The sequence below is a fragment of the Brienomyrus brachyistius genome, chromosome 1 (assembly GCF_023856365.1).
Source record: "Brienomyrus brachyistius isolate T26 chromosome 1, BBRACH_0.4, whole genome shotgun sequence".
NCBI classification, from domain to species: Eukaryota; Metazoa; Chordata; class Actinopteri; order Osteoglossiformes; family Mormyridae; genus Brienomyrus; species Brienomyrus brachyistius.
This window is the reverse complement of record NC_064533.1, coordinates 29,663,644-29,686,317: the sequence shown is the minus strand read 5'-3', so window position 1 is coordinate 29,686,317 and position 22,674 is coordinate 29,663,644. Positions and strand designations below refer to the sequence as shown.

At 46.7% G+C, this 22,674-nt stretch overlaps 10 non-coding genes across 10 annotated transcripts; 1 reads left to right on the top strand and 9 right to left on the bottom strand.

Moving 5' to 3' along the window:
- Nucleotides 1–782: 782 nt before the first annotated feature.
- Nucleotides 783–854, bottom strand: trnaq-uug (transfer RNA glutamine (anticodon UUG)). The gene has a single exon. It is a non-coding gene; the product is annotated as a tRNA-Gln (tRNA).
- A 987-nt stretch (nucleotides 855–1,841) lies between these two features.
- Nucleotides 1,842–1,913, bottom strand: trnaq-uug (transfer RNA glutamine (anticodon UUG)). The gene has a single exon. It is a non-coding gene; the product is annotated as a tRNA-Gln (tRNA).
- Nucleotides 1,914–4,461: 2,548 nt separating this feature from the next.
- On the top strand, nucleotides 4,462–4,533 carry trnad-auc (transfer RNA aspartic acid (anticodon AUC)). The gene has a single exon. It is a non-coding gene; the product is annotated as a tRNA-Asp (tRNA).
- A 7,898-nt stretch (nucleotides 4,534–12,431) lies between these two features.
- Nucleotides 12,432–12,503, bottom strand: trnaq-uug (transfer RNA glutamine (anticodon UUG)). The gene has a single exon. It is a non-coding gene; the product is annotated as a tRNA-Gln (tRNA).
- A 988-nt stretch (nucleotides 12,504–13,491) lies between these two features.
- trnaq-uug (transfer RNA glutamine (anticodon UUG)) lies at nucleotides 13,492–13,563 on the bottom strand. Its single transcript has one exon. It is a non-coding gene; the product is annotated as a tRNA-Gln (tRNA).
- A 2,046-nt stretch (nucleotides 13,564–15,609) lies between these two features.
- Nucleotides 15,610–15,681, bottom strand: trnaq-uug (transfer RNA glutamine (anticodon UUG)). Its single transcript has one exon. It is a non-coding gene; the product is annotated as a tRNA-Gln (tRNA).
- Nucleotides 15,682–16,668: 987 nt separating this feature from the next.
- trnaq-uug (transfer RNA glutamine (anticodon UUG)) lies at nucleotides 16,669–16,740 on the bottom strand. Its single transcript has one exon. It is a non-coding gene; the product is annotated as a tRNA-Gln (tRNA).
- A 987-nt stretch (nucleotides 16,741–17,727) lies between these two features.
- trnaq-uug (transfer RNA glutamine (anticodon UUG)) lies at nucleotides 17,728–17,799 on the bottom strand. The gene has a single exon. It is a non-coding gene; the product is annotated as a tRNA-Gln (tRNA).
- A 3,105-nt stretch (nucleotides 17,800–20,904) lies between these two features.
- trnaq-uug (transfer RNA glutamine (anticodon UUG)) lies at nucleotides 20,905–20,976 on the bottom strand. Its single transcript has one exon. It is a non-coding gene; the product is annotated as a tRNA-Gln (tRNA).
- Nucleotides 20,977–21,963: 987 nt separating this feature from the next.
- On the bottom strand, nucleotides 21,964–22,035 carry trnaq-uug (transfer RNA glutamine (anticodon UUG)). The gene has a single exon. It is a non-coding gene; the product is annotated as a tRNA-Gln (tRNA).
- Nucleotides 22,036–22,674: the final 639 nt, after the last annotated feature.

Genomic DNA, 22,674 nt, shown 5'->3' with positions numbered 1-22,674 from the left:
GAGCAAGCCATAATCGAACGGAACTGTGAAAGCGAAAGGCAAGTTCTCACCATTTATTCAGTACGTTCATGTTGTCTCAATAGAGACGCTTCCACTGAGTAAAGTTTAATTAATATCGTTTGCCGTCATGTCACTATCACAGTATCATACACAATGCAATGTGAGGAGCACGTATCTTTACCACAGCCACGGGAAACGTTTGATCAGGCGCGTTGTTTGTCCGTCACCTCGTTAGTATAGTGGTGAGTATCCCCGCCTGTCACGCGGGAGACCGGGGTTCGATTCCCCGACGGGGAGTGTGCTGTGGCTTTTAGCCGTGAACCAAATAAAGCCGCCAAACTCAAGCTGCAGGAATATTAGCGTTCTCTAGGTTTAGATGAATGGAGCCAGAGGAAGCAAGACAATCCAGAAAATAACGGGTAAACAGGCAAGAAGACATAAGCCTTTGTTGTTAAGGCGACAACTGTCGTTCCTTGCATGCAGAGTGCAGTAAGTAATCTTCCAGGTGGCATGTCCAACCGAGAATTGAACTTGGATTACTGGATTCAGAGTGCTGACCGTTACACCATGGGACCTCATCTTCCTGTACAATCTTAGAGACATATTTTCAGTTTGTGTATGATACAGCTGACAGACAGAAGTGAATGGTAGCTTGAGGTGATCGGAGCAAGAAGAAACAGCATAATTGAACCAAACGGGCAAAGCAGCAAAGACACTTCCCTTTGCTCTCAGGGGAAGAACGGCTGGTCTCTTCACACAGAATCTAGCATGTTTTAAGACGAAGGCCCCACCGAGACTCGAACTCGGATCACTGGATTCAAAGCCCAGAGTGCTGGCCATTGCACCATGGGACCCAGGCTGGACGCAGCTGCTTTCTGCTTCTTCAGTGTAGCCAATGGACCCTGTCAACCTTGACTCACCTGGCATGGCATTAGGAGAACAATTCAAATCTCATTTATTCTGGTATATTAGGGGAAAGACAGTAGCGTGTGCGTCCGTATGGAACAGAGATTAGGTGTGAGTCATTCCCAAATCTCCATTTAAATCATTGATCTAAATGAGCAAGCCATAATCGAACGGAACTGTGAAAGCGAAAGGCAAGATCTCACCATTTATTCAGTACGTTCATGTTGTCTCAATAGAGACGCTTACACTGAGTAAAGTTTAATTAATATCGTTTGCCGTCATGTCGCTATCACAGCATCAAACACAATGCAATGTGAGGAGCACGTATCTTTACCACAGCCACGGGAAATGTTTGATCAGGTGCGTTATTTGTCCGTCTCTTCGTTAGTATAGTGGTGAGTATCCCCGCCTGTCACGCGGGAGACCGGGGTTCGATTCCCCGACGGGGAGTGTGCTGTGGCTTTTAGCCGTGAACCAAATAAAGCCGCCAAACTCAAGCTGCAGGAATATTAGCGTTCTCTAGGTGTAGATGAATGGAGCCAGAGGAAGCAAGACAATCCAGAAAATAATGTGTACACAGGCAAGAAGACATAAGCCTATGTTGTTAAGGCGACAACTGTCGTTCCTTGCATGCAGAGTGCAGTAAGTAATCTTCCAGGTGGCATGTCCAACCGAGATTTGAACTTGGATTACTGGATTCAGAGTGCTGACCGTTACACCATGGGACCTCATCTTCCTGTACAATCTTAGAGACATATTTTCAGTTTGTGTATGATACAGCTGACAGACAGAAGTGAATGGTAGCTTGAGGTGATCGGAGCAAGAAGAAGCAGCATAATTGAACCAAACGGGCAAAGCAGCAAAGACACTTCCCTTTGCTCTCAGGGGAAGAACGGCTGGTCTCTTCACACAGAATCTACCATGTTTTAAGACGATGGCCCCACCGAGACTCGAACTCGGATCACTGGATTCAAAGCCCAGAGTGCTGGCCATTGCACCATGGGACCCAGGCTGGACGCAGCTGCTTTCTGCTTTTTCAGAGTAGCCAATGGACCCTGTCAACCTTGACTCACCTGGCATGGCATTAGGAGATCAATTCAAATCTCATTTATTCTGGTATATTGGGGGAAAGAGAGTAGCGTGTGCGTCCGTATGGAACAGAGATTAGGTGTGAGTCATTCCCAAATCTCCATTTGAATCATTGATCTAAATGAGCAAGCCATAATCGAACGGAACTGTGAAAGCGAAAGGCAAGATCTCACCATTTATTCAGTACGTTAATGTTTTCTCAATAGAGACGCTTCCACTGAGTAAAGTTTAATTAATATCGGTTGCCGTCATGTCGCTATCACAGCATCAAACACAATGGAATGTGAGGAGCACGTATCTTTACCACAGCCACGGGAAACGTTTGATCAGGTGCGTTATTTGTCCATCTCCTCGTTAGTATAGTGGTGAGTATCCCCGCCTGTCACGCGGGAGACCGGGGTTCGATTCCCCGACGGGGAGTGTGCTGTGGCTTTTAGCCGTGAACCAAATAAAGCCGCCAAACTCAAGCTGCAGGAATATTAGCGTTCTCTAGGTTTAGATGAATGGAGCCAGAGGAAGCAAGACAATCCAGAAAATAACGGGTACACAGGCAAGAAGACATAAGCCAATGTTGTTAAGGCGACAACTGTCGTTCCTTGCATGCAGAGTGCAGTAAGTAATCTTCCAGGTGGCATGTCCAACCGAGAATTGAACTTGGATTACTGGATTCAGAGTGCTGACCGTTACACCATGGGACCTCATCTTCCTGTACAATCTTAGAGACATATTTTCAGTTTGTGTATGATACAGCTGACAGACAGAGGTGAATGGTAGCTTGAGGTGATCGGAGCAAGAAGAAGCAGCATAATTGAACCAAACGGGCAAAGCAGCAAAGACACTTCCCTTTGCTCTCAGGGGAAGAACAGCTGGTCTCTTCACACAGAATCTAGCATGTTTTAAGACGAAGGCCCCACCGAGACTCAAACTCGGATCTCTGGATTCAAAGCCCAGAGTGCTGGCCATTGCACCATGGGACCCAGGCTGGACGCAGCTGCTTTCTGCTTCTTCAGTGTAGCCAATGGACCCTGTCAACCTTGACTCACCTGGCATGGCATTAGGAGAACAATTCAAATCTCATTTATTCTGGTATATTGGGGGAAAGACAGTAGCGTGTGCGTCCGTATGGAACAGAGATTAGGTGTGAGTCATTCCCAAATCTCCATTTGAATCATTGATCTAAATGAGCAAGCCATAATCGAACGGAACTGTGAAAGCGAAAGGCAAGATCTCACCATTTATTCAGTACGTTCATGTTTTCTCAATAGAGACGCTTCCACTGAGTAAAGTTTAATTAATATCGGTTGCCGTCATGTCGCTATCACAGCATCAAACACAATGGAATGTGAGGAGCACGTATCTTTACCACAGCCACGGGAAACGTTTGATCAGGTGCGTTATTTGTCCGTCTCCTCGTTAGTATAGTGGTGAGTATCCCCGCCTGTCACGCGGGAGACCGGGGTTCAATTCCCCGACGGGGAGTGTGCTGTGGCTTTTAGCCGTGAACCAAATAAAGCCGCCAAACTCAAGCTGCAGGAATATTAGCGTTCTCTAGGTTTAGATGAATGGAGCCAGAGGAAGCAAGACAATCCAGAAAATAACGGGTACACAGGCAAGAAGACATAAGCCTATGTTGTTAAGGCGACAACTGTCGTTCCTTGCATGCAGAGTGCAGTAAGTAATCTTCCAGGTGGCATGTCCAACCGAGAATTGAACTTGGATTACTGGATTCAGAGTGCTGACCGTTACACCATGGGACCTCATCTTCCTGTACAATCTTAGAGACATATTTTCAGTTTGTGTATGATACAGCTGACAGACAGAGGTGAATGGTAGCTTGAGGTGATCGGAGCAAGAAGAAGCAGCATAATTGAACCAAACGGGCAAAGCAGCAAAGACACTTCCCTTTGCTCTCAGGGGAAGAACGGCTGGTCTCTTCACACAGAATCTAGCATGTTTTAAGACGAAGGCCCCACCGAGACTCAAACTCGGATCTCTGGATTCAAAGCCCAGAGTGCTGGCCATTGCACCATGGGACCCAGGCTAGACGCAGCTGCTTTCTGCTTCTTCAGTGTAGCCAATGGACCCTGTCAACCTTGACTCACCTGGCATGGCATTAGGAGAACAATTCAAATCTCATTTATTCTGGTATATTGGGGGAAAGACAGTAGCGTGTGCGTCCGTATGGAACAGAGATTAGGTGTGAGTCATTCCCAAATCTCCATTTAAATCATTGATCTAAATGAGCAAGCCATAATCGAACGGAACTGTGAAAGCGAAAGGCAAGATCTCACCATTTATTCAGTACGTTCATGTTGTCTCAATAGAGACGCTTCCACTGAGTAAAGTTTAATTAATATCGTTTGCCGTCATGTCGCTATCACAGCATCAAACACAATGCAATGTGAGGAGCACGTATCTTTACCACAGCCACGGGAAACGTTTGATCAGGTGCGTTATTTGTCCGTCTCCTCGTTAGTATAGTGGTGAGTATCCCCGCCTATCACGCGGGAGACCGGGGTTCGATTCCCCGACGGGGAGTGTGCTGTGGCTTTTAGCCATGAACCAAATAAAGCCGCCAAACTCAAGCTGCAGCAATATTAGCGTTCTCTAGGTTTAGATGAATGGAGCCAGAGGAAGCAAGACAATCCAGAAAATAACGGGTACACAGGCAAGAAGACATAAACCTTTGTTGTTAAGGCGACAACTGTCGTTCCTTGCATGCAGAGTGCAGTAAGTAATCTTCCAGGTGGCATGTCCAACCGAGATTTGAACTTGGATTACTGGATTCAGAGTGCTGACCGTTACTCCATGGGACCTCATCTTCCTGTACAATCTTAGAGACATATTTTCAGTTTGTGTATGATACAGCTGACAGACAGAAGTGAATGGTAGCTTGAGGTGATCGGAGCAAGAAGAAGCAGCATAATTGAACCAAACGGGCAAAGCAGCAAAGACACTTCCCTTTGCTCTCAGGGGAAGAACGGCTGGTCTCTTCACACAGAATCTAGCATGATTTAAGACGAAGGCCCCACCGAGACTCGAACTCGGATCACTGGATTCAAAGCCCAGAGTGCTGGCCATTGCACCATGGGAGCCAGGCTGGACGCAGCTGCTTTCTGCTTCTTCAGTGTAGCCAATGGACCCTGTCAACCTTGACTCACCTGGCATGGCATTAGGAGATCAATTCAAATCTCATTTATTCTGGTATATTGGGGGAAAGACAGTAGCGTGTGCGTCCGTATGGAACAGAGATTAGGTGTGAGTCATTCCCAAATCTCCATTTGAATCATTGATCTAAATGAGCAAGCCATAATCGAACGGAACTGTGAAAGCGAAAGGCAAGATCTCACCATTTATTCAGTACGTTCATGTTGTCTCAATAGAGACGCTTCCACTGAGTAAAGTTTAATTAATATCGTTTGCCGTCATGTCGCTATCACAGCATCAAACACAATGCAATGTGAGGAGCACGTATCTTTACCACAGCCACGGGAAACGTTTGATCAGGTGCGTTATTTGTCCGTCTCCTCGTTAGTATAGTGGTGAGTATCCCCGCCTGTCACGCGGGAGACCGGGGTTCGATTCCCCGACGGGGAGTGTGCTGTTGCTTTTAGCCGTGAACCAAATAAAGCCGCCAAACTCAAGCTGCAGGAATATTAGCGTTCTCGAGGTTTAGATGAATGCAGCCAGAGGAAGCAAGACAATCCAGAAAATAACGGGTACACCGGCAAGAAGACATAAGCCTATGTTGTTAAGGCAACAACTGTCGTTCCTTGCATGCAGAGTGCAGTAAGTAATCTTCCAGGTGGCATGTCCAACCGACATTTGAACTTGGATTACTGAATTCAGAGTGCTGACTGTTACACCATGGGACCTCATCTTCCTGTACAATCATAGAGACATATTTTCAGTTTGTGTATGATACAGCTGACAGACAGAAGTGAATGGTAGCTTGAGGTGATCGGAGCAAGAAGAAGCAGCACAATTAAACTAAACGGGCAAAGCAGCAAAGACACTTCCCTTTGCTCTCAGGGGAAGAATGGCTGGTCTCTTCACACAGAATCTAGCATGTTTTAAGATGAAGGCCCCACCGAGACTCGAACTCGGATCACTGGATTCAAAGCCCAGAGTGCTGGCCATTGCACCAAGGGACCCAGGCTGGACGCAGCTGCTTTCTGCTCCTTCAGTGTAGCCAATGGACCCTGTCAACCTTGACTCACCTGGCATGGCATTAGGAGATCAATTCAAATCTCATTTATTCTGGTATATTGGGGGAAAGACAGTAGCGTGTGCGTCCGTATGGAACAGAGATTAGGTGTGAGTCATTCCCAAATCTCCATTTGAATCATTGATCTAAATGAGCAAGCCATAATCGAACGGAACTGTGAAAGCGAAAGGCAAGATCTCACCATTTATTCAGTACGTTCATGTTGTCTCAATAGAGACGCTTCCACTGAGTAAAGTTTAATTAATATCGTTTGCCGTCATGTCGCTATCACAGCATCAAACACAATGCAATGTGAGGAGCACGTATCTTTACCACAGCCACGGGAAACGTTTGATCAGGTGCGTTATTTGTCCGTCTCCTAGTTAGTATAGTGGTGAGTATCCCCGCCTGTCACGCGGGAGACCGGGGTTCGATTCCCCGACGGGGAGTGTGCTGTGGCTTTTAGCCGTGAACCAAATAAAGCCGCCAAACTCAAGCTGCAGGAATATTAGCGTTCTCTAGGTTTAGATGAATGGAGCTAGAGGAAGCAAGACAATCCAGAAAATAACGGGTACACAGGCAAGAAGACATAAGCCTTTGTTGTTAAGGCGACAACTGTCGTTCCTTGCATGCAGAGTGCAGTAAGTAATCTTCCAGGTGGCATGTCCAACCGAGAATTGAACTTGGATTACTGGATTCAGAGTGCTGACCGTTACACCATGGGACCTCATCTTCCTGTACAATCTTAGAGACATATTTTCAGTTTGTGTATGATACAGCTGACAGACAGAAGTGAATGGTAGCTTGAGGTGATCGGAGCAAGAAGAAGCAGCATAATTGAACCAAACGGGCAAAGCAGCAAAGACACTTCCCTTTGCTCTCAGGGGAAGAACGGCTGGTCTCTTCACACAGAATCTAGCATGTTTTAAGACGAAGGCCCTACCGAGACTCGAACTCGGATCACTGGATTCAAAGCCCAGAGTGCTGGCCATTGCACCATGGGACCCAGGCTGGACGCAGCTGCTTTCTGCTTCTTCAGTGTAGCCAATGGACCCTGTCAACCTTGACTCACCTGGCATGGCATTAGGAGATCAATTCAAATCTCATTTATTCTGGTATATTGGGGGAAAGACAGTAGCGTGTGCGTCCGTATGGAACAGAGATTAGGTGTGAGTCATTCCCAAATCTCCATTTGAATCATTGATCTAAATGAGCAAGCCATAATCGAACGGAACTGTGAAAGCGAAAGGCAAGATCTCACCATTTATTCAGTACATTCATGTTGTCTCAATAGAGACGCTTCCACTGAGTGAAGTTTAATTAATATCATTTGCCGTCATGTCGCTATCACAGCATCAAACACAATGGAATGTGAGGAGCACATATCTTTACCACAGCCACGGGAAACATTTGATCAGGTGCGTTATTTGTCCGTCTCCTCGTTAGTATAGTGGTGAGTATCCCCGCCTGTCACGCGGGAGACCGGGGTTCGATTCCCCGACGGGGAGTGTGCTGTTGCTTTTAGCCGTGAACCAAATAAAGCCGCCAAACTCAAGCTGCAGGAATATTAGCGTTCTCGAGGTTTAGATGAATGGAGCCAGAGGAAGCAAGACAATCCAGAAAATAACGGGTACACAGGCAAGAAGACATAAGCCTATGTTGTTAAGGCGACAACTGTCGTTCCTTGCATGCAGAGTGCAGTAAGTAATCTTCCAGGTGGCATGTCCAACCGAGATTTGAACTTGGATTACTGGATTCAGAGTGCTGACCGTTACACCATGGGACCTCATCTTCCTGTACAATCTTAGAGACATATTTTCAGTTTGTGTATGATACAGCTGACAGACAGAAGTGAATGGTAGCTTGAGGTGATCGGAGCAAGAAGAAGCAGCACAATTGAACCAAACGGGCAAAGCAGCAAAGACACTTCCCTTTGCTCTCAGGGGAAGAACGGCTGGTCTCTTCACACAGAATCTAGCATGTTTTAAGATGAAGGCCCCACCGAGACTCGAACTCGGATCACTGGATTCAAAGCCCAGAGTGCTGGCCATTGCACCAAGGGACCCAGGCTGGACGCAGTTGCTTTCTGCTCCTTCAGTGTAGCCAATGGACCCTGTCAACCTTGACTCACCTGGCATGGCATTAGGAGATCAATTCAAATCTCATTTATTCTGGTATATTGGGGGAAAGACAGTAGCGTGTGCGTCCGTATGGAACAGAGATTAGGTGTGAGTCATTCCCAAATCTCCATTTGAATCATTGATCTAAATGAGCAAGCCATAATCGAACGGAACTTTGAAAGCGAAAGGCAAGATCTCACCATTTATTCAGTACGTTCATGTTGTCTCAATAGAGATGCTTCCACTGAGTAAAGTTTAATTAATATCGTTTGCCGTCATGTCGCTATCACAGCATCAAACACAATGGAATGTGAGGAGCACGTATCTTTACCACAGCCACGGGAAACGTTTGATCAGGTGCGTTATTTGTCCGTCTCCTCGTTAGTATAGTGGTGAGTATCCCCGCCTGTCACACGGGAGACCGGGTTTCGATTTCCCGACGGGGAGTGTGCTGTTGCTTTTAGCCGTGAACCAAATAAAGCCGCCAAACTCAAGCTGCAGGAATATTAGCGTTCTCGAGGTTTAGATGAATGGAGCCAGAGGAAGCAAGACAATCCAGAAAATAACGGGTACACCGGCGAGAAGACATAAGCCTATGTTGTTAAGGCGACAACTGTCGTTCCTTGCATGCAGAGTGCAGTAAGTAATCTTCCAGGTGGCATGTCCAACCGAGATTTGAACTTGGATTACTGGATTCAGAGTGCTGACCGTTACACCATGGGACCTCATCTTCCTGTACAATCTTAGAGACATATTTTCAGTTTGTGTATGATACAGCTGACAGACAGAAGTGAATGGTAGCTTGAGGTGATCGGAGCAAGAAGAAGCAGCATAATTGAACCAAACGGGCAAAGCAGCAAAGACACTTCCCTTTGCTCTCAGGGGAAGAACGGCTGGTCTCTTCACACAGAATCTAGCATGATTTAAGACGAAGGCCCCACCGAGACTCGAACTCGGATCACTGGATTCAAAGCCCAGAGTGCTGGCCATTGCACCATGGTACCCAGGCTGAACGCAGCTGCTTTCTGCTTCTTCAGTGTAGCCAATGGACCCTGTCAACCTTGACTCACCTGGCATGGCATTAGGAGATCAATTCAAATCTCATTTATTCTGGTATATTGGGGGAAAGACAGTAGCGTGTGCGTCCGTATGGAACAGAGATTAGGTGTGAGTCATTCCCAAATCTCCATTTGAATCATTGATCTAAATGAGCAAGCCATAATCGAACGGAACTGTGAAAGCGAAAGGCAAGATCTCACCATTTATTCAGTACGTTCATGTTGTCTCAATAGAGACGCTTCCACTGAGTAAAGTTTAATTAATATCGTTTGCCGTCATGTCGCTATCACAGCATCAAACACAATGCAATGTGAGGAGCACGTATCTTTACCACAGCCACGGGAAACGTTTGATCAGGTGCGTTATTTGTCCGTCTCCTCGTTAGTATAGTGGTGAGTATCCCCGCCTGTCACGCGGGAGACCGGGGTTCGATTCCCCGACGGGGAGTGTGCTGTGGCTTTTAGCCGTGAACCAAATAAAGCCGCCAAACTCAAGCTGCAGGAATATTAGCGTTCTCTAGGTTTAGATGAATGGAGCTAGCGGAAGCAAGACAATCCAGAAAATAACGGGTACACAGGCAAGAAGACATAAACCTTTGTTGTTAAGGCGACAACTGTCGTTCCTTGCATGCAGAGTGCAGTAAGTAATCTTCCAGGTGGCATGTCCAGCCGAGATTTGAACTTGGATTACTGGATTCAGAGTGCTGACCGTTACACCATGGGACCTCATCTTCCTGTACAATCTTAGAGACATATTTTCAGTTTGTGTATGATACAGCTGACAGACATAAGTGAATGGTAGCTTGAGGTGATCGGAGCAAGAAGAAGCAGCATAATTGAACCAAACGGGCAAAGCAGCAAAGAAACTGCCCTTTGCTCTCAGGGGAAGAACAGCTGGTCTCTTCACACAGAATCTAGCATGTTTTAAGACGAAGGCCCCACCGAGACTTGAACTCGGATCTCTGGATTCAAAGCCCAGAGTGCTGGCCATTGCACCATGGGACCCAGGCTGGACGCAGCTGCTTTCTGCTTCTTCAGTGTAGCCAATGGACCCTGTCAACCTTGACTCACCTGGCATGGCATTAGGAGATCAATTCAAATCTCATTTATTCTGGTATATTGGGGGAAAGACAGTAGCGTGTGCGTCCGTATGGAACAGAGATTAGGTGTGAGTCATTCCCAAATCTCCATTTGAATCATTGATCTAAATGAGCAAGCCATAATCGAACGGAACTGTGAAAGCGAAAGGCAAGATCTCACCATTTATTCAGTACATTCATGTTGTCTCAATAGAGACGCTTCCACTGAGTGAAGTTTAATTAATATCGTTTGCCGTCATGTCGCTATCACAGCATCAAACACAATGGAATGTGAGGAGCACATATCTTTACCACAGCCACGGGAAACGTTTGATCAGGTGCGTTATTTGTCCGTCTCCTCGTTAGTATAGTGGTGAGTATCCCCGCCTGTCACGCGGGAGACCGGGGTTCGATTCCCCGACGGGGAGTGTGCTGTTGCTTTTAGCCGTGAACCAAATAAAGCCGCCAAACTCAAGCTGCAGGAATATTAGCGTTCTCGAGGTTTAGATGAATGGAGCCAGAGGAAGCAAGACAATCCATAAAATAACGGGTACACAGGCAAGAAGACATAAGCCTATGTTGTTAAGGCGACAACTGTCGTTCCTTGCATGCAGAGTGCAGTAAGTAATCTTCCAGGTGGCATGTCCAACCGAGATTTGAACTTGGATTACTGGATTCAGAGTGCTGACCGTTACACCATGGGACCTCATCTTCCTGTACAATCTTAGAGACATATTTTCAGTTTGTGTATGATACAGCTGACAGACAGAAGTGAATGGTAGCTTGAGGTGATCGGAGCAAGAAGAAGCAGCACAATTGAACCAAACGGGCAAAGCAGCAAAGACACTTCCCTTTGCTCTCAGGGGAAGAACGGCTGGTCTCTTCACACAGAATCTAGCATGTTTTAAGATGAAGGCCCCACCGAGACTCGAACTCGGATCACTGGATTCAAAGCCCAGAGTGCTGGCCATTGCACCAAGGGACCCAGGCTGGACGCAGCTGCTTTCTGCTCCTTCAGTGTAGCCAATGGACCCTGTCAACCTTGACTCACCTGGCATGGCATTAGGAGATCAATTCAAATCTCATTTATTCTGGTATATTGGGGGAAAGACAGTAGCGTGTGCGTCCGTATGGAACAGAGATTAGGTGTGAGTCATTCCCAAATCTCCATTTGAATCATTGATCTAAATGAGCAAGCCATAATCGAACGGAACTTTGAAAGCGAAAGGCAAGATCTCACCATTTATTCAGTACGTTCATGTTGTCTCAATAGAGACGCTTCCACTGAGTAAAGTTTAATTAATATCGTTTGCCGTCATGTCGCTATCACAGCATCAAACACAATGGAATGTGAGGAGCACGTATCTTTACCACAGCCACGGGAAACGTTTGATCAGGTGCGTTATTTGTCCGTCTCCTCGTTAGTATAGTGGTGAGTATCCCCGCCTGTCACGCGGGAGACCGGGGTTCGATTTCCCGACGGGGAGTGTGCTGTTGCTTTTAGCCGTGAACCAAATAAAGCCGCCAAACTCAAGCTGCAGGAATATTAGCGTTCTCGAGGTTTAGATGAATGCAGCCAGAGGAAGCAAGACAATCCAGAAAATAACGGGTACACCGGCAAGAAGACATAAGCCTATGTTGTTAAGGCGACAACTGTCGTTCCTTGCATGCAGAGTGCAGTAAGTAATCTTCCAGGTGGCATGTCCAACCGAGATTTGAACTTGGATTACTGGATTCAGAGTGCTGACCGTTACACCATGGGACCTCATCTTCCTGTACAATCTTAGAGACATATTTTCAGTTTGTGTATGATACAGCTGACAGACAGAAGTGAATGGTAGCTTGAGGTGATCGGAGCAAGAAGAAGCAGCATAATTGAACCAAACGGGCAAAGCAGCAAAGACACTTCCCTTTGCTCTCAGGGGAAGAACGGCTGGTCTCTTCACACAGAATCTAGCATGATTTAAGACGAAGGCCCCACCGAGACTCGAACTCGGATCACTGGATTCAAAGCCCAGAGTGCTGGCCATTGCACCATGGGACCCAGGCTGGACGCAGCTGCTTTCTGCTTCTTCAGTGTAGCCAATGGACCCTGTCAACCTTGACTCACCTGGCATGGCATTAGGAGATCAATTCAAATCTCATTTATTCTGGTATATTGGGGGAAAGACAGTAGCGTGTGCGTCCGTATGGAACAGAGATTAGGTGTGAGTCATTCCCAAATCTCCATTTGAATCATTGATCTAAATGAGCAAGCCATAATCGAACGGAACTGTGAAAGCGAAAGGCAAGATCTCACCATTTATTCAGTACGTTCATGTTGTCTCAATAGAGACGCTTCCACTGAGTAAAGTTTAATTAATATCGTTTGCCGTCATGTCGCTATCACAGCATCAAACACAATGCAATGTGAGGAGCACGTATCTTTACCACAGCCACGGGAAACGTTTGATCAGGTGCGTTATTTGTCCGTCTCCTCGTTAGTATAGTGGTGAGTATCCCCGCCTGTCACGCGGGAGACCGGGGTTCGATTCCCTGACGGGGAGTGTGCTGTGGCTTTTAGCCGTGAACCAAATAAAGCCGCCAAACTCAAGCTGCAGGAATATTAGCGTTCTCTAGGTTTAGATGAATGGAGCTAGAGGAAGCAAGACAATCCAGAAAATAACGGGTACACAGGCAAGAAGACATAAGCCTTTGTTGTTAAGGCGACAACTGTCGTTCCTTGCATGCAGAGTGCAGTAAGTAATCTTCCAGGTGGCATGTCCAACCGAGAATTGAACTTGGATTACTGGATTCAGAGTGCTGACCGTTACACCATGGGACCTCATCTTCCTGTACAATCTTAGAGACATATTTTCAGTTTGTGTATGATACAGCTGACACACAGAGGTGAATGGTAGCTTGAGGTGATCGGAGCAAGAAGAAGCAGCATAATTGAACCAAACGGGGCAAAGCAGCAAAGAAACTTCCCTTTCCTCTCAGGGGAAGAACAGCTGGTCTCTTCACACAGAATCTAGCATGTTTTAAGACGAAGGCCCCACCGAGACTCGAACTCGGATCTCTGGATTCAAAGCCCAGAGTGCTGGCCATTGCACCATGGGACCCAGGCTGGACGCAGCTGCTTTCTGCTTCTTCAGTGTAGCCAATGGACCCTGTCAACCTTGACTCACCTGGCATGGCATTAGGAGATCAATTCAAATCTCATTTATTCTGGTATATTGGGGGAAAGACAGTAGCGTGTGCGTCCGTATGGAACAGAGATTAGGTGTGAGTCATTCCCAAATCTCCATTTGAATCATTGATCTAAATGAGCAAGCCATAATCGAACGGAACTGTGAAAGCGAAAGGCAAGATCTCACCATTTATTCAGTACATTCATGTTGTCTCAATAGAGACGCTTCCACTGAGTAAAGTTTAATTAATATCGTTTGCCGTCATGTCGCTATCACAGCATCAAACACAATGGAATGTGAGGAGCACATATCTTTACCACAGCCACGGGAAACGTTTGATCAGGTGCGTTATTTGTCCGTCTCCTCGTTAGTATAGTGGTGAGTATCCCCGCCTGTCACGCGGGAGACCGGGGTTCGATTCCCCGACGGGGAGTGTGCTGTTGCTTTTAGCCGTGAACCAAATAAAGCCGCCAAACTCAAGCTGCAGGAATATTAGCGTTCTCGAGGTTTAGATGAATGGAGCCAGAGGAAGCAAGACAATCCAGAAAATAACGGGTACACCGGCAAGAAGACATAAGCCTATGTTGTTAAGGCGACAACTGTCGTTCCTTGCATGCAGAGTGCAGTAAGTAATCTTCCAGGTGGCATGTCCAACCGAGATTTGAACTTGGATTACTGGATTCAGAGTGCTGACCGTTACACCATGGGACCTCATCTTCCTGTACAATCTTAGAGACATATTTTCAGTTTGTGTATGATACAGCTTACAGACAGAAGTGAATGGTAGCCTGAGGTGATCGGAGCAAGAAGAAGCAGCATAATTGAACCAAACGGGCAAAGCAGCAAAGACACTTCCCTTTGCTCTCAGGCGAAGAACGGCTGGTCTCTTCACACAGAATCTAGCATGTTTCAAGACGAAGGCCCCACCGAGACTCGAACTTGGATCACTGGATTCAAAGCCCAGAGTGCTGACCATTGCACCATGGGACCCAGGCTGGACGCAGCTGCTTTCTGCTTCTTCAGTGTAGCCAATGGACCCTGTCAACCTTGACTCACCTGGCATGGCATTAGGAGATCAATTCAAATCTCATTTATTCTGGTATATTGGGGGAAAGACAGTAGCGTGTGCGTCCGTATGGAACAGAGATTAGGTGTGAATCATTCCCAAATCTCCATTTGAATCATTGATCTAAATGAGCAAGCCATAATCGAACGGAACTGTGAAAGCGAAAGGCAAGATCTCACCATTTATTCAGTATGTTCATGTTGTCTCAATAGAGACGCTTCCACTGAGTAAAGTTTAATTAATATCGTTTGCCGTCATGTCGCTATCACAGCATCAAACACAATGCAATGTGAGGAGCACGTATCTTTACCACAGCCACGGGAAACGTTTGATCAGGTGCGTTATTTGTCCGTCTCCTCGTTAGTATAGTGGTGAGTATCCCCGCCTGTCACGCGGGAGACCGGGGTTCGATTCCCCGACGGGGAGTCTGCTGTGGCTTTTAGCCGTGAACCAAATAAAGCCGCCAAACTCAAGCTGCAGGAATATTAGCGTTCTCTAGGTTTAGATGAATGGAGCCAGAGGAAGCAAGACAATCCAGAAAATAACGGGTACACCGGCAAGAAGACATAAGCCTATGTTGTTAAGGCGACAACTGTCGTTCCTTGCATGCAGAGTGCAGTAAGTAATCTTCCAGGTGGCATGTCCAACCGAGATTTGAACTTGGATTACTGGATTCAGAGTGCTGACCGTTACAGCATGGGACCTCATCTTCCTGTACAATCTTAGAGACATATTTTCAGTTTGTGTATGATACAGCTGACAGACAGAAGTGAATGGTAGCCTGAGGTGATCGGAGCAAGAAGAAGCAGCATAATTGAACCAAACGGGCAAAGCAGCAAAGACACTTCCCTTTGCTCTCAGGCGAAGAACGGCTGGTCTCTTCACACAGAATCTAGCATGTTTTAAGACGAAGGCCCCACCGAGACTCGAACTCGGATCACTGGATTCAAAGCCCAGAGTGCTGACCATTGCACCATGGGACCCAGGCTGGACGCAGCTGCTTTCTGCTTCTTCAGTGTAGCCAATGGACCCTGTCAACCTTGACTCACCTGGCATGGCATTAGGAGATCAATTCAAATCTCATTTATTCTGGTATATTGGGGGAAAGACAGTAGCGTGTGCGTCCGTATGGAACAGAGATTAGGTGTGAGTCATTCCCAAATCTCCATTTGAATCATTGATCTAAATGAGCAAGCCATAATCGAACGGAACTGTGAAAGCGAAAGGCAAGATCTCACCATTTATTCAGTACATTCATGTTGTCTCAATAGAGACGCTTCCACTGAGTAAAGTTTAATTAATATCGTTTGCCGTCATGTCGCTATCACAGCATCAAACACAATGGAATGTGAGGAGCACATATCTTTACCACAGCCACGGGAAACGTTTGATCAGGTGCGTTATTTGTCCGTCTCCTCGTTAGTATAGTGGTGAGTATCCCCGCCTGTCACGCGGGAGACCGGGGTTCGATTCCCCGACGGGGAGTGTGCTGTTGCTTTTAGCCGTGAACCAAATAAAGCCGCCAAACTCAAGCTGCAGGAATATTAGCGTTCTCGAGGTTTAGATGAATGGAGCCAGAGGAAGCAAGACAATCCAGAAAATAACGGGTACACCGGCAAGAAGACATAAGCCTATGTTGTTAAGGCGACAACTGTCGTTCCTTGCATGCAGAGTGCAGTAAGTAATCTTCCAGGTGGCATGTCCAACCGAGATTTAAACTTGGATTACTGGATTCAGAGTGCTGACCGTTACAGCATGGGACCTCATCTTCCTGTACAATCTTAGAGACATATTTTCAGTTTGTGTATGATACAGCTGACAGACAGAGGTGAATGGTAGCCTGAGGTGATTGGAGCAAGAAGAAGCAGCATAATTGAACCAAACGGGCAAAGCAGCAAAGACACTTCCCTTTGCTCTCAGGCGAAGAACGGCTGGTCTCTTCACACAGAATCTAGCATGTTTCAAGACGAAGGCCCCACCGAGACTCGAACTCGGATCACTGGATTCAAAGCCCAGAGTGCTGACCATTGCACCATGGGACCCAGGCTGGACGCAGCTGCTTTCTGCTTCTTCAGTGTAGCCAATGGACCCTGTCAACCTTGACTCACCTGGCATGGCATTAGGAGATCAATTCAAATCTCATTTATTCTGGTATATTGGGGGAAAGACAGTAGCGTGTGCGTCCGTATGGAACAGAGATTAGGTGTGAATCATTCCCAAATCTCCATTTGAATCATTGATCTAAATGAGCAAGCCATAATCGAACGGAACTGTGAAAGCGAAAGGCAAGATCTCACCATTTATTCAGTACGTTCATGTTGTCTCAATAGAGACGCTTCCACTGAGTAAAGTTTAATTAATATCGTTTGCCGTCATGTCGCTATCACAGCATCAAACACAATGCAATGTGAGGAGCACGTATCTTTACCACAGCCACGGGAAACGTTTGATCAGGTGCGTTATTTGTCCGTCTCCTCGTTAGTATAGTGGTGAGTATCCCCGCCTGTCACGCGGGAGACCGGGGTTCGATTCCCCGACGGGGAGTGTGCTGTGGCTTTTAGCCGTGAACCGAATAAAGCCGCCAAACTCAAGCTGCAGGAATATTAGCGTTCTCTAGGTTTAGATGAATGGAGCCAGAGGAAGCAAGACAATCCAGAAAATAACGGGTACACAGGCAAGAAGACATAAGCCTATGTTGTTAAGGCGACAACTGTCGTTCCTTGCATGCAGAGTGCAGTAAGTAATCTTCCAGGTGGCATGTCCAACCGAGATTTGAACTTGGATTACTGGATTCAGAGTGCTGACCGTTACACCATGGGACCTCATCTTCCTGTACAATCTTAGAGACATATTTTCAGTTTGTGTATGATACAGTTGACAGACAGAAGTGAATGGTAGCTTGAGGTGATCGGAGCAAGAAGAAGCAGCATAATTGAACCAAACGGGCAAAGCAGCAAAGACACTTCCCTTTGCTCTCAGGCGAAGAACGGCTGGTCTCTTCACACAGAATCTAGCATGTTTCAAGACGAAGGCCCCACCGAGACTCGAACTCGGATCACTGGATTCAAAGCCCAGAGTGCTGACCATTGCACCATGGGACCCAGGCTGGACGCAGCTGCTTTCTGCTTCTTCAGTGTAGCCAATGGACCCTGTCAACCTTGACTCACCTGGCATGGCATTAGGAGATCAATTCAAATCTCATTTATTCTGGTATATTGGGGGAAAGACAGTAGCGTGTGCGTCCGTATGGAACAGAGATTAGGTGTGAATCATTCCCAAATCTCCATTTGAATCATTGATCTAAATGAGCAAGCCATAATCGAACGGAACTGTGAAAGCGAAAGGCAAGATCTCACCATTTATTCAGTACGTTCATGTTGTCTCAATAGAGACGCTTCCACTGAGTAAAGTTTAATTAATATCGTTTGCCGTCATGTCGCTATCACAGCATCAAACACAATGCAATGTGAGGAGCACGTATCTTTACCACAGCCACGGGAAACGTTTGATCAGGTGCGTTATTTGTCCGTCTCCTCGTTAGTATAGTGGTGAGTATCCCCGCCTGTCACGCGGGAGACCGGGGTTCGATTCCCCGACGGGGAGTGTGCTGTTGCTTTTAGCCGTGAACCAAATAAAGCCGCCAAACTCAAGCTGCAGGAATATTAGCGTTCTCTAGGTTTAGATGAATGGAGCCAGAGGAAGCAAGACAATCCAGAAAATAATGGGTACACAGGCAAGAAGACATAAGCCTATGTTGTTAAGGCGACAACTGTCGTTCCTTGCATGCAGAGTGCAGTAAGTAATCTTCCAGGTGGCATGTCCAACCGAGATTTGAACTTGGATTACTGGATTCAGAGTGCTGACCGTTACACCATGGGACCTCATCTTCCTGTACAATCTTAGAGACATATTTTCAGTTTGTGTATGATACAGTTGACAGACAGAAGTGAATGGTAGCTTGAGGTGATCGGAGCAAGAAGAAGCAGCATAATTGAACCAAACGGGCAAAGCAGCAAAGACACTTCCCTTTGCTCTCAGGGGAAGAACGGCTGGTCTCTTCACACAGAATCTAGCATGTTTTAAGACGAAGGCCCCACCGAGACTCAAACTCGGATCACTGGATTCAAAGCCCAGAGTGCTGGCCATTGCACCATGGGACCCAGGCTGGACGCAGCTGCTTTCTGCTTCTTCAGTGTAGCCAATGGACCCTGTCAACCTTGACTCACCTGGCATGGCATTAGGAGATCAATTCAAATCTCAGTTATTCTGGTATATTGGGGGAAAGACAGTAGCGTGTGCGTCCGTATGGAACAGAGATTAGGTGTGAGTCATTCCCAAATCTCCATTTGAATCATTGATCTAAATGAGCAAGCCATAATCGAACGGAACTGTGAAAGCGAAAGGCAAGATCTCACCATTTATTCAGTACGTTCATGTTGTCTCAATAGAGACGCTTCCACTGAGTAAAGTTTAATTAATATCGTTTGCCGTCATGTCGTTATCACAGCATCAAACACAATGCAATGTGAGGAGCACGTATCTTTACCACAGCCACGGGAAACGTTTGATCAGGTGCGTTATTTGTCTGTCTCCTCGTTAGTATAGTGGTGAGTATCCCCGCCTGTCACGCGGGAGACCGGGGTTCGATTCCCCGACGGGGAGTGCGCTGTGGCTTTTAGCCGTGAACCAAATAAAGCCGCCAAACTCAAGCTGCAGGAATATTAGCGTTCTCGAGGTTTAGATGAATGGAGCCAGAGGAAGCAAGACAATCCAGAAAATAACGGGTACACCGGCAAGAAGACATAAGCCTATGTTGTTAAGGCGACAACTGTCGTTCCTTGCATGCAGAGTGCAGTAAGTAATCTTCCAGGTGGCATGTCCAACCGAGATTTGAACTTGGATTACTGGATTCAGAGTGCTGACCGTTACACCATGGGACCTCATCTTCCTGTACAATCTTAGAGACATATTTTCAGTTTGTGTATGATACAGCTGACAGACAGAAGTGAATGGTAGCCTGAGGTGATCGGAGCAAGAAGAAGCAGCATAATTGAACCAAACGGGCAAAGCAGCAAAGACACTTCCCTTTGCTCTCAGGCGAAGAACGGCTGGTCTCTTCACACAGAATCTAGCATGTTTCAAGACGAAGGCCCCAACGAGACTCGAACTTGGATCACTGGATTCAAAGCCCAGAGTGCTGACCATTGCACCATGGGACCCAGGCTGGACGCAGCTGCTTTCTGCTTCTTCAGTGTAGCCAATGGACCCTGTCAACCTTGACTCACCTGGCATGGCATTAGGAGATCAATTCAAATCTCATTTATTCTGGTATATTGGGGGAAAGACAGTAGCGTGTGCGTCCGTATGGAACAGAGATTAGGTGTGAATCATTCCCAAATCTCCATTTGAATCATTGATCTAAATGAGCAAGCCATAATCGAACGGAACTGTGAAAGCGAAAGGCAAGATCTCACCATTTATTCAGTATGTTCATGTTGTCTCAATAGAGACGCTTCCACTGAGTAAAGTTTAATTAATATCGTTTGCCGTCATGTCGCTATCACAGCATCAAACACAATGCAATGTGAGGAGCACGTATCTTTACCACAGCCACGGGAAACGTTTGATCAGGTGCGTTATTTGTCCGTCTCCTCGTTAGTATAGTGGTGAGTATCCCCGCCTGTCACGCGGGAGACCGGGGTTCGATTCCCCGACGGGGAGTGTGCTGTGGCTTTTAGCCGTGAACCAAATAAAGCCGCCAAACTCAAGCTGCAGGAATATTAGCGTTCTCTAGGTTTAGATGAATGGAGCCAGAGGAAGCAAGACAATCCAGAAAATAACGGGTACACCGGCAAGAAGACATAAGCCTATGTTGTTAAGGCGACAACTGTCGTTCCTTGCATGCAGAGTGCAGTAAGTAATCTTCCAGGTGGCATGTCCAACCGAGATTTGAACTTGGATTACTGGATTCAGAGTGCTGACCGTTACAGCATGGGACCTCATCTTCCTGTACAATCTTAGAGACATATTTTCAGTTTGTGTATGATACAGCTGACAGACAGAAGTGAATGGTAGCCTGAGGTGATCGGAGCAAGAAGAAGCAGCATAATTGAACCAAACGGGCAAAGCAGCAAAGACACTTCCCTTTGCTCTCAGGCGAAGAACGGCTGGTCTCTTCACACAGAATCTAGCATGTTTCAAGACGAAGGCCCCACCGAGACTCGAACTCGGATCACTGGATTCAAAGCCCAGAGTGCTGACCATTGCACCATGGGACCCAGGCTGGACGCAGCTGCTTTCTGCTTCTTCAGTGTAGCCAATGGACCCTGTCAACCTTGACTCACCTGGCATGGCATTAGGAGATCAATTCAAATCTCATTTATTCTGGTATATTGGGGGAAAGACAGTAGCGTGTGCGTTCGTATGGAACAGAGATTAGGTGTGAATCATTCCCAAATCTCCATTTGAATCATTGATCTAAATGAGCAAGCCATAATCGAACGGAACTGTGAAAGCGAAAGGCAAGATCTCACCATTTATTCAGTACGTTCATGTTGTCTCAATAGAGACGCTTCCACTGAGTAAAGTTTAATTAATATCGTTTGCCGTCATGTCGCTATCACAGCATCAAACACAATGCAATGTGAGGAGCACGTATCTTTACCACAGCCACGGGAAACGTTTGATCAGGTGCGTTATTTGTCCGTCTCCTCGTTAGTATAGTGGTGAGTATCCCCGCCTGTCACGCGGGAGACCGGGGTTCGATTCCCCGACGGGGAGTGTGCTGTGGCTTTTAGCCGTGAACCAAATAAAGCCGCCAAACTCAAGCTGCAGGAATGTTAGCGTTCTCTAGGTTTAGATGAATGGAGCCAGAGGAAGCAAGACAATCCAGAAAATAACGGGTACACAGGCAAGAAGACATAAGCCTATGTTGTTAAGGCGACAACTGTCGTTCCTTGCATGCAGAGTGCAGTAAGTAATCTTCCAGGTGGCATGTCCAACCCAGATTTGAACTTGGATTACTGGATTCAGAGTGCTGACAGTTACACCATGGGACCTCATCTTCCTGTACAATCTTAGAGACATATTTTCAGTTTGTGTATGATACAGCTGACAGACAGAAGTGAATGGTAGCTTGAGGTGATCGGAGCAAGAAGAAGCAGCATAATTGAACCAAACGGGCAAAGCAGCAAAGACACTTCCCTTTGCTCTCAGGGGAAGAACGGCTGGTCTCTTCACACAGAATCTAGCATGATTTAAGACGAAGGCCCCACCGAGACTCGAACTCGGATCACTGGATTCAAAGCCCAGAGTGCTGGCCATTGCACCATGGGACCCAGGCTGGACGCAGCTGCTTTCTGCTTCTTCAGTGTAGCCAATGGACCCTGTCAACCTTGACTCACCTGGCATGGCATTAGGAGATCAATTCAAATCTCATTTATTCTGGTATATTGGGGGAAAGACAGTAGCGTGTGCGTCCGTATGGAACAGAGATTAGGTGTGAGTCATTCCCAAATCTCCATTTGAATCATTGATCTAAATGAGCAAGCCATAATCGAACGGAACTGTGAAAGCGAAAGGCAAGATCTCACCATTTATTCAGTACGTTCATGTTGTCTCAATAGAGACGCTTCCACTGAGTAAAGTTTAATTAATATCGTTTGCCGTCATGTCGCTATCACAGCATCAAACACAATGCAATGTGAGGAGCACGTATCTTTACCACAGCCACGGGAAACGTTTGATCAGGTGCGTTATTTGTCCGTCTCCTCGTTAGTATAGTGGTGAGTATCCCCGCCTGTCACGCGGGAGACCGGGGTTCGATTCCCCGACGGGGAGTGTGCTGTGGCTTTTAGCCGTGAACCAAATAAAGCCGCCAAACTCAAGCTGCAGGAATATTAGCGTTCTCTAGGTTTAGATGAATGGAGCTACAGGAAGCAAGACAATCCAGAAAATAACGGGTACACAGGCAAGAA